This window comes from Emydura macquarii, unplaced genomic scaffold, assembly GCF_026122565.2.
Source record: "Emydura macquarii macquarii isolate MOO-44397 ecotype Brisbane River unplaced genomic scaffold, CSIRO-AGI_Emac_v2 contig_3671, whole genome shotgun sequence".
Taxonomy (NCBI): Eukaryota; Metazoa; Chordata; order Testudines; family Chelidae; genus Emydura; species Emydura macquarii.
The window spans coordinates 8,359,825-8,379,332 of record NW_027133808.1 but is presented as its reverse complement, the minus strand read 5'-3'; the positions used below and the strand labels follow the sequence as shown (position 1 = coordinate 8,379,332).

The 19,508-nt window shown below is 38.2% G+C and overlaps 1 protein-coding gene across 2 annotated transcripts in view; it reads left to right on the top strand.

Annotated features, from left to right (window-relative positions):
• Window positions 1–1,667: 1,667 nt before the first annotated feature.
• Window positions 1,668–19,508, top strand: part of MBNL2 (muscleblind like splicing regulator 2) — a 143,661-nt gene continuing 125,820 nt past the window's right edge. For both annotated transcript variants that reach the window (XM_067536888.1, XM_067536891.1), the window contains exon 1: window positions 1,668–1,958. The gene's annotated coding sequence lies outside the window, so the exon portion shown is untranslated. The remainder of the gene's footprint in view (window positions 1,959–19,508) is intronic.

Genomic DNA, 19,508 nt, shown 5'->3' with positions numbered 1-19,508 from the left:
AACATGGTCATGTAATAGGCAGTGCTGCTAGCTCTGCCTATAGCATAGGCTGTCGCCAGTAACTCCACAAACTTGCTGGATTCACCTGGTTAATTTTTTGCGGAGGTGGGTCTCAAAGAGGTACCTGCATGTGGAGAAAGCATATGGCCTGTGAACCAGTTTGGAAAGGATGTGCTAGTTGCAGGGACTATTGTGAAAGAACATGGGGATATGCATATGGGGAAAGTGGATAAATAAGACTTCAAGGCTTTTGTCATTGACAGAATGTAGGGACTGTTTCAGAAAAGAGACCAGGGTGAACAGTTAGGGAAGGGGCTAAGATATGCCAGAAAGCTGTGATAAGAAGCTTGAACTTGGCGCACTGGCAGCGGGGAAGCCAGTGTAGGGATACAAAGGGAAGGAAGGGAGAACTTTTGTTCAGATGAATGGGCAAAGAAGATAGTCATAGCAACTCTGGGGGATAGGGAGTGGGCAATATGCATTTTATGGAGACCAGAAAGGAGGTGATTGCAGTAATTAAGATGGGAAGTGATGAGGCCTGAATGCAAGTTTTAACTGAAGGGACATGGATTTTGGAAATGCTTCATTTCAGATATGCAAAACACTCAATAATAAACAAAGGGGCCTTGGGTTACAATTTTCAGATGAATGAGAGCTTTGTTTTTGCCTTGTCTAGTCATATTTAATCTTTTTATACAGTTTTAAATATATTTGATGTGACGTATTTTTCTAAAAAGGGTACCCATTTGTTTACAGTGCAGCACTATGGTATATATTTTATATTTTTACATGTTTAGCTTTTTATTGAATTGAAAGTTCATGTTCCTTTTTTTTTAAATCATAACCCTTCATTCACTATCCTCTTGGCTGCTGTTTTCTGTTGCAGTGGAACATAATGGCATTCTAGCAGCATTTGTGTTCCAAAGTGAGGAAGCTGGTACATGATTTAGCACTTCTCTTGCTTCATGTAGAAGGTACAGCAATCAAAGTGTTAAAATTTTGACTTAAGATGATTGCCATCTTGTAAGAGTCTTCATAAATGACATACTTGAGCCCAGTACACATAGACAGTACTTGTATGCCAATCAAACTGAACATAGTTTGGGTACTGCTAACCTTGACCCTATGCCTGCCAAGTGTATTAAAATGATAATATATTATTGATTGCATTTTTATTCTAAGTTTTCTATAACTGTACACAAAAGTCTGATGTCTTGTGAAAGATACCACATATATATCACAATTAATCACAGACACTAAGGTTATGCAGTATTGAGATGTAAACATATTTATGTTTGAACATAGATGTTTTTTGGTTATATATATATTTTTTAAAAACTTGAAGGCCAAATTATTTGGAATACAGTATATGAATAAATCTCAATAACGAAACAGATGGAGCATTGCTTCACTTCTACAGTTCTGTTTATTCTGTAGATTGCATGTTTGTGTTAAGACAAGCTTTCTAAAACCACACCACTAGCAAATGTTGCCTGCATGTATAGTAGTATTGTTTTTGTTTCATGTAAGCGTCACTTTACCTCCCCGTAACACTGCTTTCCTGTGAGAGGGCAATTTCTTATTCCTCAGTATGGATGCATTGTTTTTACACTTTAGAAGTGCTGTGTTGCCTTGTCAATCATCCTATTACAACCAGTTTAAGACCAGTAGAACTGACGAACTTGTGTGTGATTGGGTACCATATGCTGGGAGGGATTTGTTAGAAGGAAGGGCTGCAGTCTTTCAGCAACAGAGTTCAGGCTGTGTCTTTGCTTCATCATCTAAGAGAAAATCACCAGATAAGGCATAGGGCTTTCAGAGTACGAAAAATAGGGTGATCATTTTTTTACATGAAAACTACTCATCATAATGAAGCAATGGAAAAGATGTGGGCATTTGATCATATCATATATTCCTGTTCACATTGTGAATATGTCGAATAGACAGAGCTAAACAAGGTAAGAGGATCATTGTCTTTTATTGAATGTTTAAAGAGTTTGCTGCAGTATGCTGCATACCATATGTGTTGCTTGGGGGAGTCAAGGAAACAAGGTTTCTCCAAAGCATATATAGTCCTTGGAGGTGAAATACGAATTTTATGTGAATTTGTATGAGTGTATTAAATTTTAAAATGTAAATTGTTCTCTTGAGAAATAGAACATGAATATAGGTATATTACATTATAAATAACACAATTTTAAAAAGGAAATAGGTCAGTATGTTTCAAAAATACTGTTAGCCTAATTGGATTCTTAGCTGTGTTTTCATCTGATAGTGGTTGCTAGGTTTAATAAAGGCAATTGGTTAACCTAAAAATCAATAAAGTTTACAATAGATATGTTTGAAGATTCAGATGGAATTGGAACATACCTGTTCTAAGCAATTGCCAGTACAAGGTCTGAACTAAAAACATGATTGTCTATTTGTGAGATTGGAAAGAGCTTTACAATGAGATTGATATTTCATTTCGCTATGACTTGTATAAAGGACTATTGGTATTTTTGAACACACAGTGATTCTCTGTGTTCTTTAAGGCAAGCTTCTAAAGAGTTTTAGATATTGTAGTTTAGTTGAACATTTTTCCCTGCCATTTCCAGTTCTTTGTTTTAGGTTTAAAAGTAGAACTCTGATATAAAACAGTAAAAGCAAGGTTAATAATACCGCAATTATCTGATCTTTATACATATTTAATGAGAACACACAGCCAGCAGAATAATTTAATGAGCAGACTGGCTTTTAAAGCAATGTTTTCACTATGCTGAACAATATCAACTTTCTTGCTGAGAACTAGTGGCAGGAAGCAATGGAGAAGATTTATGTTAAATGTTCTTGTCAATGAGAAGGAAAGGAGGTATTTGGGACAGAAATATATTAAATTTTGCAAGGAATGTGGAGTTTGTATTGTATTGTTAGACCATGAAAGCAAGAGTTGATAGTAAATTTCACTTTCAGCACTGCAAGAAAGGTGTATGCAAATATATGGTCTAATCCTGCGAGGTGTGAAATCTGTTCAACTTCTATTGATTTCAGTGAGTGTTTGATGATACTCAGTCCCCTTCCATAATCAAACCCATACATAGCAATAGGAATTAAAACTCTGTCTTCAGTAATGTTACAGCACTACAGCATTTACTAGGTATACAAGAGGTAGTATAATTTTAAAAGAGCAAGCTAAAAACTAATTGTAATGACTTTAGGTAAAGTAGTGAGAAAATATTTCTCTTATTTTTTCCCTAGTGCCTATTATATTATCTAAGCATTACTACTCAAAGCACTGTAACTCATGGATGTGGAATAATTACGATTGAGTTGAGGAACAGTAAATATCAATGTGTTTAAAGAAGAAAATGAATTCAAAAAGCATTCTTGTGGCCTATAAACATTGGCAATGGTGTAATTTTCAGAATAGTTCTTGAATAATTGTCCTAGTAACAAAGTAACTTGTTCTTAAAAGGGGAACATTATATAGATTCCTATAGACCTACCATTTTTATCTTCAAGGAGAAGTACAGGACATTAGCTCAAAACTTATGATGTCATCTAAAATCCTCATGATCCACTTATACTTTTTTTGGGAGGTGGGGGTGGAGAGTTGGTTCATGTCTGAAAATACCTGACTAAATGCTGGATAAAGCACTTGACATGAATTTTGGCATGTCTGATATTCTAAACTTGTAACTTTTAAAAGTTTAACTCATCTAAGTTAATGTAACAATGTGTGTTTCTTTAAATAATTTTAACAAATATTTTATTTGAAAGCGAGAGAGTCATTAAGACTTCTACTAATGTCACTAGGTTGTCGATATAATGCCAATGTTTCCAACTGCTGCCTACATTTTAAATGTAGTATTTCTGTGTACATATATGAAGAATGTATCAAGCAACCTGGAGGAAAATTATCTATGAAAAACTAAATAAATAATTCTGTGTCTTGTAAACTACAAAATATAGTTTAAACTTCACGAACAGGATTTTTCTTTACATGCAGAGCTTGCGTTTGTGTGTATTTAAAAAAAAAACAAGTCTCCTCAAGCACACACATACAAACCTTTCCTTTTGGATCCTTGCTGCAAAAAACAGACCTGTTATACTTTTAGGTGGGCTTAGCCTTATGGTATATCTGGGAGAAAAAAACTTGAAATTATGTGTAATGAACATAAAAATACTTGATATTAAATTTATTTGGGATTAGATTCAAATAACCTTATTAATGTTGAGTAGTATAGTTCTCTATGAGTAGCCCTATGGATTTCAGTGGGATTATTTGTGGAGTAACTTATTACTTGATGTGGGTATGGATGGCAAAATCTGGCCCTTTAGAAGCAGTAATTAGTTTTTATATACTATGGCTGTAGTGGGACCAAGTTTAGTCAAGTTTTTCAGTAATGTAAAGTTTTATTTACTGATGGATACCTACCATGTTATGTGCTTATGCAGTGTTTATTTTGATTTAAAATCAAATATTAATTTTTAGGGAACTTCATTTTAGGATACATATAGTAATATGGTTTTTTTTTAAAAAGTATCTCATAATAAAAGTAGCTGATAATATTGTATGTACTGTTAGATATACAGACCTGGTTAGCCCATCACATCTCCAAATGAATGTTCTGGTATGTAGCCCCTGAGTACTTCAGGAGTAATCTGAGCTGAGTACCAGGTCATATGTGAAACGCTTCACTTCCAACCACCATTTCTTTACAGTATTCATGGACTTGAATAGGGCTCTTAAAGGTGAAGTAAATTCCTTATGAATAAATATAAAAATGGTTTTAATTTCCTACATCCATTATCTAAATGCATAAGTAAACTCAAATAATACATTTTGAAATCATTTGCTCTTATTTTCCAGAATCTGTGTTTAGGGTTCTTGATTTCTCCTCCAAGGTCACAGAATTAATTGCAAAATTAGTTGCAGAATTCACTTCTTGCCACAGGATTTGGTTGTACAAAACAAGTTTTCATTTTAAAAACATAATTTCCAGTCCTTATGGTTGTGAAAATAACCTTCCAAGTCTGAACCAATGCAGCCTTGACTTGTCTGCAAACAGCCTGAAATAATAGCCTGAGAGGAATAAATTGCTCCATTCACCTTAAAGGGGGGTACCGACTCTGAAACCTAATTTAAATGTCTGGCCAGTTAGTTATTTAATTGCTGATCATTTTAGTAGAAACATTAATCAATGTAAAATTTCATGATACACTGAAAAATGAAAATTTTGGGGCAGTGTGAAATAAAAAAAAATTCCCAAAATGAAATTAAATTTAAAATCAAAATAACCAGTACAAGGAATAATGTGCTCATATTTATTTTCACTTTCAAGTCAATAAAATTCTGTGTTTTATTTTTTTTTTAAATTAAAGCTTCTTGTAGAAATTTCAGTATGCTGCAGAAATAGCATAGTGCTTTGCAGAAATCAGGTGTGCTTCCTGCACATTTGGATCCAGCTTGTCACAGATGACACAAGACCAGTGTGTTTGTAATATCAACTGTTATAGGAGAAAAACAGCTGAGCTCCAGTCTCATAGACTCAAAGACCAGAAGGGACTATGGTAATCATCTAGTCTGACCTCCTGCACTCCTGTTACAGTCCTAGCAGGTAAAAGAAAAAGAATCAGATTTTTTTTTTAAATGTACCTATTTTTATTCTTATAATTTTGAAATATAAAGCTGGCAATTAACTTCAAATATACCCTGTACTGTCTACTATTTCTACTGTAACAAGAAAGTAAATATGAATGACCCTGCAAAATTCAAATTAGGTAATCCTTACAGAAGTACATCTCAGGCTTTACTTACTTTTTTTGGATGCTTCCTTTATTCTTTTAGGACATAGGTAACAACATTCAGTAAGGAAGTAGGAAGTAAGGGAATAGTCTGTCCACTGTTTTGATTGAATAATGTGTAAATAAGTCAGGGGAAGCAAGATGTGTTTATGTCACATAAAAAAGAAGATAGAAAAGTTATAACAGTATAATTCCTATACAGAAAGTAGAGTAAGATATAGGAACATATGGTTCCTCATCAGATTCTGTGTTAGTTTCCTTTTTTCATCAGTAATCTTTAGACGTATTTGTGTGGAAGACACATCCTGAAAGAGAAAAGGCTTATTATATATTATATTGCTCATAAATGGAGATAACGTAGATGCAGAAGTCTATATGTTAATAAAACCTTCTATACTGTAGTATTTCTGTTACATGAACTGAAGTGTTTATTTAAAAACTTTTACAGGATGCAGCTAGGATTCTCTCAGGATTCAGTGAGAATGGCAATTACAGAACTTTGGGTAGCAAATTTATTTTTATTTTGTGGGTTCTGGTAACTGGTTTTAACATACAGAATAGAGGATCAACCTCCATATCCAGACCCAGCAAAGAATGGATTTTATTTTCTCCAATGTCTCTACCAAGCTGTGCAGAATATTTCCCTCTGGGATTCTGAGGGTTTTGAGATTCTTCAGGTACTTGTTTCACAAATTGTTGTATACACCAAGGGGCCCACAGTCTTTTTTTTTTTTTTTTTTTTTTTTTTGACAAGTGTCTTTAATTTTCTGAGTCTCTGTAATCTTTGTCTCTTTTTTGTGCATGCTGTAGACAGTTTTCTGGACTTTGCAGTTTAATGTCAGCTGTGGAGAGCTTAAGTGATGGCTTCCTGATGGCTTCCACTTTGTTATCAGGAGTTCAGAACTTGCTTTTGTTGCCTGATTATAGGTGCTTAATATTATTGTTTATAGAATAGGGGTTATACACTTGCCAATTAATTTGATTAGAAGATGATAATAATAAAGCTTTTGTTCCAGAATTAGGCTATACAGAGTTTTGCAGGACCCTTGGTATGTATGACAAGAATACTTACACTGAGAACAAAATATAGCTTTAAAGACTTTTATTGAGATAAAATAGGATAATAATTAAATGGATAATGATTAATTAGAATTACAAAGGCAATAATATTGTTTTAAATACTATACAGCTTTTTAGATTAATATACTTGCATCCTTTCTTGATAACCTAGTGGTAAGAGACAAAGGACCAGCCTTGCCTCTTGTATGCTGGTGTTCAGGTTCCTCAATTTTCGAGTGGGAAGTAGAGATCTTAGGATATGCTAGACAGTTAAGAGCTATAGAAAGGCTTTAAAATTTAATTTACAGTTTGATTTAACTAACTAATTTAAGATTAAAGGACTAAGACTAAGACTGAAACTAAGACTATAGGAGTTATAAGATTATAGAAGACATGAACTTTAGCTCATCATTGCTTATCTAGCCTAAAGGTCCCAAACATATGTATGTTAACTTGCCTCAGCTCATCATGCAGGATGCGACCTGTAGGTTTCTTGCATTACGGTCAAAATACTCTAATACAAGTTTATAAACCTATTATAATAAAACAAGCAATTACATTCATAAGAAAAGATATATACGCAAGCAAGCAGGCTAGTCCTATGGGCCACACTTTCCAGGATGGAGTTCATTTTATTTGTTTTCTGGTTTAAAGTTTCTGGTAGATCTCTACTAGAGATCTCTCTTGATACTGAAGTGGGGAAGATATGGCAGATCATGCAGTAGTTGCTCTGTGAAGAGTCATAGTAGGGGACACAAGCCCAATTTTTAGCTCTTTATGATTGTTAGACAATCATAAACAGTTTACAGCGTTATTATTAGCTGTTTATAACAAATGTATAAATATTTAATACCGAGTGCCACAGTTGTAAACAAACAGCTGTAACTGCAAATCTGGATTCTTTGACAGTCAGGCCCTGCCTTCTTTTATAACACAAGCGTACACATGTATTCTCTTAATGATTTAGGACTTCAACACTAGTTTGTATTTTATTTATTTGAAACATTTGAACAGTTATTATGGGATTTCTTTGACAGCAGCACTCATTGCTAGCTAGCACAGTGCTCAGTAAGTGCTGAGAAAATGGTGGTCCTACTGCTTCTATGCTAGCCAGCCTACTTGCTCCTGGCCCTCTTCCCATGGATGAGGTTGGGGACATCCTCCACAGTCTCCAGTCATCAGGGCAAGACCTCTACTGTGCCCTCAAATGTGTGTATCTGTGCGTGAGGTTGGGGTGACACTCACACCTCATTTCCTCAAATAAAATAGACAAGTTCTTTGCCGGATTCAAACTAGCAGGGTATAGAAGTGCAGTGTCAACTAGTGTGGTAACAACCACACCACTGTTTGGTAGACTGAAGAGGTCTTTATGTGCTGGGGCAGGAAATGTACATGCAAGGGACAGAGGAGGTGGTTTTGTGTGAATTGGCTGTGCTGCAGACTGCAGTACTGCTCGACTAATGGATGCACTGAGCATGCATGCATGATGGTTTGGTCTAGCAGCAATGTGTGCCACTGTCCCAGGACTGTATGTCACTTCAAATTAAAAAGTCTTTCAGTTCAGATTTAATTTTTCCAGTTCTTTTTGTGCCTTTTAGTTCCCTCTGCTGCTTCTTGGCACTTTCTGAGGCTCTTTGAACCCAGACTGTTCTATTGCCTTAACTTCTTCACAGAACACTTTCATTGCCATGGTGGCTGAGTTCTGTGCAGGGAGTGGGAAGCCTTTGAAAGTGCTGTGTCTGTGCTGCATAGACTGGGTAGCCAGCATTTAAAAAAAAAATCCAAAAAACCTAATTTAATGCTTATTACTCTGACTGTGCAGTGAAGCCACATCACTATCAAAGGCTTCTGCTGTCTGCACAGAACTGCGTGTCTGCAAGTAGCAACACCACCATCAAGACGAACAGGCAGCTTGATACTGGGCACAATCAATCCTAAAGTGGCAAGGAGGACAGCATACATCTTAAAGGGTATGTCCACACTGCAATGTATACCTATGTCCTGGCTCATGTGCATGCAGGCATATGCTTGCCAACCCCACCTCTAAATGTCTGTACTGCAAGCTTCACACTCTCCTTACCCATGTACTAAGGCCATGCAGGTACTGCAATTACATGGGTTTGGGGGTAGGATTCTTGGGGCATATTCCAGAGTTCTTAGTGCCTTGCTTGCAGGAGCCACTCTGGTAATGTTTTGTGGTACTGTTGTGGGAGAACTTGATGGGCTAAAACCACTTTCCACATACAGGCCCAACAACAAATGTAGGGTCTTCACACTCCATCTGTTTCAGCTACGGTTTAGGCATGGATCAAGCACTGTTGGGTGAGCTGCTCCTGCTTGTGACTGAACTGTTTGAGGCAGGGTAGATTTTCTACAAGACAGTGGCTGACATTTCAGCAGCTGTTTCTGATTCTCAGAAGGCAGAAATGAGTCTCGGGGGATTATATTCATGACAGACTACACACAACTCTAGCTGCCTTTGTTTTGCTTCAAGATCCACTGTTTTAGGTAAAATTATAAACCAGATTTATTAACTACAGAAAAATAGATTTTAAGTGATGGTACGTGTAAAGAGACCAGGTAGTTACCAAAGAAATAAAAATAAGTTTGTAGTCTAAATTCTATAATACTGAACAGGATTTGAATTAGTAATGTTTCACCTTTGTTAGTTGGAACAAGCAGTTCTTCAAACACGGGTTGGGACTGCCTTCCCTGCCTTGGACTCATTCAAAAGTCCTTTTGTCTTCCAGATGTTCCTTCAGGTGTTGAGTTGTGGGGAAGCCAAGTGATGATGTCACTCTCCCTTCCCCCTTTTATAGCTTCCTCCAGTTTGGATAAGATTTATGCATGTGATGTGGGGGTCACCCCTCTATTGGCCAAGCAGTGTCTTATTGTGTATATGCTTCCTTGGTGAAGGATGGGGGCTTGGAGAGTGGATTCTCCTTAATGGGCCATTGGCATGTCTGGCTACGCCATTGTTGTACCTGAAAAGCTAGTTTGGGTGTTCCCTACCTTCCAACATATTTCACTAGCACATACACAGCAAAACTTCATAACTTCATGTACAATGACAGCACACACCATCCAACGGTATATTGTTTAGCAAATCAAGACTTTTAAAATGATATCTCGCAAGGCATACTTTGTACAAACGTCATTATTACATGATGGTGGTGAATATGGGATTTCAGGGTGCTGTCTTTGAGACACAGAGGGTCACAGGGGGTGCACAACTGGTTGAAAAACTGAACTCAAAGAGTAGCTATCAGCAGCTTTGCTGTCAAACTGGGAGGGCTTATCTAGTGGAGTCCTGCCAGAGGTCAGTCCTGAGTCTGATAGTATTCACTATTTTCATTAATGACTTGGATTAGTGTAGAGAGTATGCTTATAAAATTTGCAGATAACACCAAGCTGGGAGGAGTTGCAAGCACTTTGGAGAACAGGACTAGAATTCAAAATGACTTTGACAAATTGGATAATTGGTCTCAATTCAACAAGATGAAATTCAATGAAGACCAGTACAAAGTAATTAACTTAGAAATGAAAAATCAAATGCACAGCTACAAAATGGAGCATAATTGGGTAGGTGGTAGTACTGCTGAGAAGGATCTGGGGGTTATAGCGGATCACCAACTGAATGAGTCAACACTGATGAAGCTCTGAAAAATGCTAATATAATTCTGTATTAATAGGAGTGTTGTAGTATGTAAGAGATAGGAGGTAATTGTCTCGCTCTACTTGGCACAGATGAGGTCTCAGCTGGAGTTTTGTGACAAGTTCCAGGCACCACACTTTAGGAAAGATTTGGACAAATTGGAGAGAGTCCAGAGGAAAGCAACAGAAGTGACAAAAGGTTTAGAAATTCTGCCTTATGAGGAAAGTTTGAAAAAAAACTGGTCATGTTTAGTCTTGAGAAAAGAAGACTGAGTAGCGGACCAGATAACAGTCTTCAAATAGGTTAAGGCTGCTATAAAGAGTACTATGATTAATTGTACTGCATGTCCAGTGAAGATAGGACTAGAAGTAATGAGCTTAACTGTTTTTCCCACCAATCTAGCAAGAGGACGGAAGATGGAGGAAGGGTCAAAGAGACAATTCCTCATATCTCTGGTCAGTGCATAAAAATGAAAGAAGCAAGAATTAAAAGACATAATAGAATAGTATAATTGATAAAGTAGGAAATAAAGGATGTAAAATTTGGATTGAACTTACCTTCATAATAAAGAAGGGAAGTTGAGAAAACCCGACCTCATTATTGAAAAGGAAGGAGTGGTAGCTGTGACAGGAGGCAGCCCACATTGAGAAGGAGGCATACTACTCTGAGTTGGAGGAGGAGGTGCTGCAGCTCACTGGTGGGAAGATCATCCACTTCTTTGGATTTGTGGTTGGGGCGAGAGGTAAATGGAGTGAAAGAAATGATGAAATTTTTAAAATTTTAGGTATTGATAAATTTAAAAGTTTTAAAGAAAGTGTGTGCAGACTTGCTATGTATGCTACGACGGATATGTTGGCTCTTTTTAGCGATAAACAGTGAACCCGAACATTCATTTCGTGTATCCTGTGGATTTTAGATATATTTTAGATATAGATATATTTATTCTCCATATTTTAAATTTATCAATGGGCTTTAGTTTTCATACTATTGACCTGTTGACTTTAACTGTCCTTTCATGTAATTTAATTTAATTTTAAAATTAATTGAATAATAAATATTACTTATAGGTTAGATTTTGATTTTAGATTATCTTAGCTACTGAATACTAGATTGGACGGCGGACTGGCCGCATAGGTATTTACGCCTGTACAAATATTCAGCAAGGGAGAATTAGGTTATATATTAGGAAAAGCTTTCTAACTGTAAGGATAGTGAAGCACTGGAATAGGATTCCAAGGGAGGTTGTGGAATCCCCATCAGTGGAGGTTTTTAAAAACAGGTTGGGCAAACATCTATCAGGGGATGGTCTAGGTTTACTACCTGCTACTGCTTAAGGGGGCTGGTCTTGATTTCTCAAGGTCCCTTCCAGCCCTACATTTCCATGGTTCTATACCAGTGCAAAAGTAGGTTTCTGTTGCTATCTGAAAACTTGTTACCCCACGCTACTACAGGTCTATCACGAACCAGCTGGTGTTAGCAAGTCAGCTCCCAGTGCTGTAGCGGTGGAAGCTGTGTGAGATGATTAACATTGTACTCTACCCATGGGTGATGGACGTAGCCAATGTGCCTGAAATAATAGCTGGCTTTGAGAGAAACTACACTGACAACATTGATGGCACCCACGTGTCCATAATTTTGGCCTGCCAGAATAGCAGATGAATATGTCAGCCGCAAAGAGCACTCGTCCATTGTTTTGCAGGCCTTGGTCAACCACAAACAGGTTCACAAAAACCAACATGGGATGCACTGGCAAGTGCCTGATAACAGAGTGCTGAGAAGATGTGGTATTTACATTAGGGTTGCTAATTTTGGTTGGACATATTCCTGGAGGTTTCATCACATGACATAATCTTTTGTTCCTGGAGGCTCCAGGACAATCCTGGAAGATCTGCAACCCTTATTTACATGTGTGGACAAGCAGATATTGTATTGCTTCTAAGTAATATGGTTATCAGGCATGTCTGTGCCCACTGTTATTTTAGGGGTCCCCATCTGCTCTCTATTGCTGTGGCTTATGAAACTGTACCCAGATCTCAGAGCACCTGGCAGAAGATTTAATTATACATTGAGTGGTTGTGGCATGCACATTTGATTGGTTGGCTGAAGGCAAGATGGTGTTGCCTACAAACTCTTTTGGATGCCAGTGTGTGGCCAATGCTGTCCATATTAGTGTGGTGTGCAGTGTTCTGCACAATATCTGCAAGGCTAACTATGAGAATTTTCGTATGGAGAGGGCTCAACACACTGCTGGTTTGCAGTTCCAATACTCACAACCAGAAAGTGTATCTGTCATCACTGGGACCGGGTCCAGGGGAATAAGGGAGGTCTTGTGCACCCACATCCTCGTATTACTGGGTGCCATGGATATGGAAATATGATGCTATGATGGGAGACTGTAATACTGTGTATTGAGTATACATTTCAGTATATTTGGTAATAGCTGATTTGCTGTTGGTTATATGTGGGTATAGGAGTTTTAACCCTTATTAAAAACTTTTGAATACAATTTCATGATTCTCCCTTCTTTTCCAAGCACTCACACCCCAATATATTGTACAACTAGACTAATTTGTTAAAATATCCAGAAAACCATTGCAAGTAGAAGTATACCAGCTGCTTGTACACAAAAAAAACTATTTCCAAGTGTGCAAAGTGAAATCAAGTATGACTGTTCAAAACAGGGCCAGTTAACTAAAGTTCAAACTCCATAGTCTCATTGGTAGTGGATTGGATGTTAGAAATGTACCACCTATTCTTCCTCCTCCTGGTTGACTTTGTTGACTTTTGCATGCTGTTGTATAGGGATGTAGTGCACAGGGTACATCTGACCATTCCAGTTCATGGCTTGTTTGTTGCCCACCCAACTCCTGAGTTTTTAGTGGCTGCCGGATATGGTAGCATGGAGATCCATGGTCACTGGAGCTGGTACTGGGAGCTGCTGCCTTGTGGCTGTCAGGGTGATCAGCTGCTTTAACAATGCCCTATCCTGATCTCTGTTCCTTTGGTCATGTTTGAGAAAATTGGCAATCATTCTCTTGTCTCACTCCCTGTTCTACTCGTCCCCCACTTTCTGGTAGTGCAGGTGTTTATTAGACTTGTGTGCCATGTTATATAACCTGTCATCTCTGGGCTTCTTTTTCCCATGGTGGTTCATTGTTCTGCCCCCAAGATTCTGGGGTGGCTGTGTTGGTGCAGCTGAGGGAGAAATCCCTGCAAAGATAATGAAAGTATTTTTTTCATGGGGAGGAAAAAGAGTCTTCCACCTTAAATTCTGCATCAAGACAAGGACAGAGACTGATACTTTTATCAACCCGGTGTGCTTTCATTCTGTCTTTATACACTGGCCTGTTCAGAAGCTCCATCTAGAAACATACCTCGAACAAAGTTATACCACTGTAAGAATTTCAGATGGAATTTGTTTTAAAAAAAAAAAAAAAAAAAAGTGTATGACAGGGGGTGGGAGGCGGCAATCTGATCAGAGTCCTATTACCAGTTTTGGGTTCAACGTTTTCAGGCTGGGGAAGCCACAGTGGATATTCCTATTCTAGAAATCCCAGGGTGGGAGGAGAAGTAGATTTTCCAGGTTAGTGGTGGAATCCCATCTATCTGTGAAATGGAGGTTTGCTTTTTTGTTTTCTTTTTTTTTGTTTTGTTTTGTCACGTGGTGACTGAACTGTTTATATAAGAATGGAGAGGACTGGTAAGTTATCAAGGTGGCTGTTGGAAATTTGCCATACTCAGGATTCTTGCAGACCATCTTTAGTTTCTTCTGTATGAAAAATTCTCAAGCATCACCTGCTAGGACTGGAGGAAAATTTGTGTGAACATTAACAGGGTGCTGAACTAGGGTGCAGAAGCTTGCCAGCAGCAGAGGAAATTCCCACCCACATGCCCGGACAATATGTCATGAACAGATAAAACCAGAGAACCAAGCACTGAGGTCCCCAAAGGACTCTTCCACTTAATACAACCATTGAGATTTGTAATCCATACTGCCTGGGACAATGGTTTAATGCTAGCAACAATATAAATCTGTCATTTTACCGGTGTGACAGAGTTACAAAGACAGCACTATATGCAGACATATGCATTCATGCTTGCTAAGCTTGTAATCCTGAATCATTTTTAATAGTAAGTGCAAAGATGTTAAAAAATGAACCACCCATTGCATGTTTAAATTGTTTTTCTCCACTTGGAATCCATATTGGATCACACCTGGTGGTGGGAAGAGGGAAGGAAGGGGATGGGCCCGGGAAATGTATGGCTGAACTCAACTGAAGCTAAACTCCATCCCCATTGCGTTGTATTTCCTTCATAACAATAATTCTTTGAGCGCGTCCCACTCGGTAGCAGTGTCTGTTTAGCCCACACATGCATCGTACACACCCTTGTGTCCCACACCCAGGCTATAAAGGACTGTGTAGGTGAATTGCCCTCATTTCCTTCTCAATTGGCTTGGCCTGAGATGGAGTTTTAGTCTGTCTGCCTTGAGTGTGCCTCATGTAAAGGTTTTTTCCCCTCCTAGTTGCTAATTTAGTTTTAGATAGTTTGCTAGTTAGATTAAATTAGGTTAGTTGAGAGAATTAGTTTTGTGTCTCTCTGTCCCATCATGGAGGCTTGCCTTCCTTGAAAGGACATGCCCAGCTCACTGGGGTTCACTTGTCTGGAGGCCATCCCAATTAGCGATGGCTGCTCCAGATGAGTTTGCTGCCTTGGAGAGTCCCACGTCCCCCAGAAGTGTAACTTTTGTCTAGCCCTTTAATCCAGCGTGAAGGAAGAACTGGGAGACTAAGTTGCAGCTGTTAATGATGGAGCATTCCCTTCGCCTTGCTTCTTACCTAGTTCAGGAGAACCTCCCCCTCCCATACACTAGTCTCTAGGCAGATCCATTGCCCCTTTGACCTCAGCTCAGCTCTCCCTTAGAAAGAGGAAGACTCCAGAGATGTCCTCAAAGGGTCCTAATAAGAGGAGCTCTGACACCCTTCCTAAAAACCTATCCCCACTTAGTCAACTGTCTCAGAAGCTTTGACCTCTTGGTTCAGTACCTCAGAGTGAAAGAACTCCTGCAGTGCTGGTAGAGCTAGAAAGTCCCAGAACTTTCCCAAGAGCAAACATGGCTCTGACTGAGCTTCGGCATTATCAGGATGCGACCGGGGGGGGGGAACATTCCTCCAGGCTGGTACCATCAGATGCAGCTGTACCAGTGGTACCTCCCCTGTTTGGTCCCTCTGCACTGTGCAAGCCTAAGTGTCTGACTCTGTTGGCCTCCAACTTTTCAGAGTATCATGGGTAAGTAATTGTGTCCCATTGCCCTTATCTGGTACCATCTTTACTACTGTGTGAAGCTTTGGGCAGAAGGGATTACTTGAGGAGCATAAAGGTTTTTAAATGGGGCTTCAGGATTTCTAGAATCTGTGCGTGGTGGTGAGGGTAACAAAGTAGGTTTTTTTATTAGAACCCAATATTGTAAATGTGGGCATAATTTTCAGGCAGAGGGGTTGCATAGATGTAGGTGAGGGCATAATTTGGCCTGCAGAACCTTTAATTTTGGGAATGATATGCGAAATGGAAAGAACGCAGATTGACTGTGAGAGTTCAGTGTGTGTTTGTGGAGCTGACAGCTAGAAAAGACAATCTTTTACTTGCAAACTAAGCAAATTTTATTTGTAAATCAGTGAGACACGATGAATGAGACAGGATGAATACAAAATCCTACAACACCATTTTGATTGAGTCACTTTTTCAGGGTAGAACCATATTTAAGTATAGTCACAGCAGCCACACCTAGCACTGGCCACTGTCGGAAGGATACTGGGCTAGTTGGACTATTGGTCTGACCCAGTATGGCCATTCTTATGTTCTTTGCTTTCTGATATTTTAAAATTGACAGAACATTTTATCACTGATTGACCTTTTCAGTATTAATTCTTTAGACAAATTGTTAACCCATGTATTTTATCATACTGTGCATCTGCCTCAAAGAAATAAGACCTTGAAACACAAAACCTGGTTGGAGAAAAGAAGTGCTAGGAACAGCTTAATACTTTGTCTTAAAAAATATTGTGTGGTGCATCAAGGTGAGATTTGTGTAGGGTCAAATTTAGCTTTTAGATTAGAGTCTAGTATAGAAATTATGCAAGGTGAGTAAGGATTGTCCAATATATATTTAATGTAATGTAGATTACCATACCTGTTTAGGACTAAAGCAGGAAACAAGTTTATATTTTCTTTCAATAAAGAACACAACACAAAGTATTCTCATTTTTTTTAATTCTGACTTTATATTAAAATATGACTAGCACCATTGCTTACCCAGAGCCATCTTTTGATTGGCTAGTTTTGGCCTTTTTGGTGTCTGAATCATGTATCAACTCCTAACTCCACAATTGCACCTTTATCTGCAAAAATAGAGTTGAATCTCTATGGTCATTATTAGAGCTGGTCAACATCATATTCCTGTGAAACGTTTGTCAGTTTTGTCAAACATTTTGCCAAAAACTTCTCACAGCACATTGTTTTGATAAGATTGTAGTGGTTCATTTTGACATTTTATAATTTATAATATAGTATAAAAATGTATTTCTATTATAATATAAAAGTCAAAATGATGAGGACAAAACAGAGTGCTTCAACAAGGATGTTTTGATATTTCCAAAATAAAATTCTTCTGACATTTCAAAATTGACTTTTCATTCTTATTCACGATGAAAGGAAATTTCAAAATGTCGACAGTTCCTGACAAACAGCTGGTCCTGAGTTCTGACCAGCTCTAGTCATTATGTTAAAAGGGTAAAAAAAACAAGAGGGGAAAAGATTTGTACTCATTGCCTCCATTCCACATGGTTCAACACAATGGATGTCAGGTGGGGAGGGATTTCTTATTTATTTAAAATGTTAAATGGCTTGAAAGGCTATTGATTTGAGAGAGCGTCATACCTGGTTTAAGAGCTTGTAAAATATTAAAACAAACAATTATCAAAATAATCTAAATATACTTCATCTCAGTTTTTGTTTTCTGATTCTATTCTCTTTTAATATTTTACTCTAACAGAAATAAAATTAAAGATTTGGTACATTAATTACTTTTACAGAATCATTTTTGTTCCAAAATCTGAAAAGGAAATATCTTACCTGTTTTTAATATGGTTTTTGGAAGTCCTCCTATATCATGTTGGTACAGGGTATGTTGGTACTTTGAGCTGGGAGTGTAATTCCCTAGTTGAGGAGACAGATCTATGCTAGCTCTGTTTGAGATAGCATGTTAAAAATAGAGTGTAGCCATGGCAGTGTGAGTGGAGGAATGGGTTAGCAGCCCTGAGTACATGCCTAGGATCTTGGATGGGTACCCACTTGGGTCAGCTACCCCTCATGCTGCCACCATTACACTCTTTTTAGCATACTAGCTTGATCAGAGTTAACGTGAGTATTTCTTTTCAACCAGGAATTTACATCTCCAGCTCAAAGTATAGTCTTACCCTGAAGGGCATAGTTCCTCTTCTTGCAAATGGGGACAGAAAATCTGTGCTATTTTGACATTAGTACTATAAACTGAATAAACTGTTAGGGTTCAGTCATGCAAGCTACTGAGTGTCCTCTGCTTCCATTGTGACTAATGATACTTTGCAAGAAGTACAAAAAATTACTTTTCTGAAAAGAAAAAGGGGGTTCAAACAGAATTTCCATACAGCCCAAACTCCACCAACACAACAAAGCAAGGGTGGCGTATCTGGACTGGCATAGATGTATTTGAAAAAATCCAATTAACAAGTAGGAACTGATCCATCTCCACTGCCCTCTAGTATCCGTTCAAACAAGAGGGAAGTTCAATAGCAGTGTTCCACATCACAATAAAAGGGTTATTACCTAAAAATCTGAGAAAACTAAATGTTCACTAAATGGCTTTGGAAGGCATAATTTGCAGTGACTGCAATAGCACATTTATAACATTGTCAAAATCTCTGTCTTGCACAGTTATTGACAGGAAGCATTTTCTCTTTGAGCTTTAGATAGATGGCTGTTTGTGGAATGGGACTTGACTAAATGCAGATTGGCTTTAGCCCAGGCAGCATAAGCTTCCTTGATGTATTCACAAATACAGGTCATTGAGCCTTTGATCTTTAAAAACCTTTCTTGAGAAAAATAAATGACCTGCCTTTGACAGTTTTCTTTAAATGAATTCTGAAAGCCCTCTTCCCATCCAGCCTGGATAGGAGTTTTCTTACTCATTTTGCAGAGCCAAATAAAATGAGGGAAGAGAGACTTCCTGACCCAAGTAGATTGGGGGAATGGGAGAATCTACCTTCACTACCTATCCCCACCTTTTCTATCCTGTCATTCAATATTGAAAGGCCGACTCTTGCCTCCAAGTGGCCCATGATGATGTTAGCCTCCATTGCCCACTTGTAAAATTTTCAAAGAAGTGCCTTCATACTTTCTCTCATGTTGCCCGTCACGAGTGAGAGGAGCTCACTGTAAACATATGCAAAACTTATTCATCCTCCTTCAAATCTCTCCTTTAAACTCTGTTGCCTACGAAAAAGTGTGAGGCTGCTGGTGTGCTGAGACCACTGCCTCACAGGCTGAGCAATATCAGTGTCGTTTTTTGGTACTCCCGTCTGTCTGTATCCATCTTTTGTCTCATGTTTAGTACTTAATTTGTAAGGTCTCTGGGACCGGGACTGTTTTTTTTTTTTGTTCTGTATTTGTTCAGCGCCTAGCACAATAAGGTCCTGGTCCATGACTGGGCTTCTAGGTGCTACAATAATGCACACAAAAAATTAAGAGACCAGAAACCTGTTTAATTGCTTTTGTTCTGAAGGACTCCTGTATGAAACATTTTGCAACTCACTTTCTCCTTGGCTAAGCAAATAGCCTTGTACATGGCCTTAAGAATGGGGAATCTCTGCCATTTCCTTAAATGTCTGTTGCCTAAATAGTAGGATAAGTGCATTAAGCTTCTTTAAATGTAAAAGGATCACCTGTGAGGAAATTCAGCAACAGGATGAAA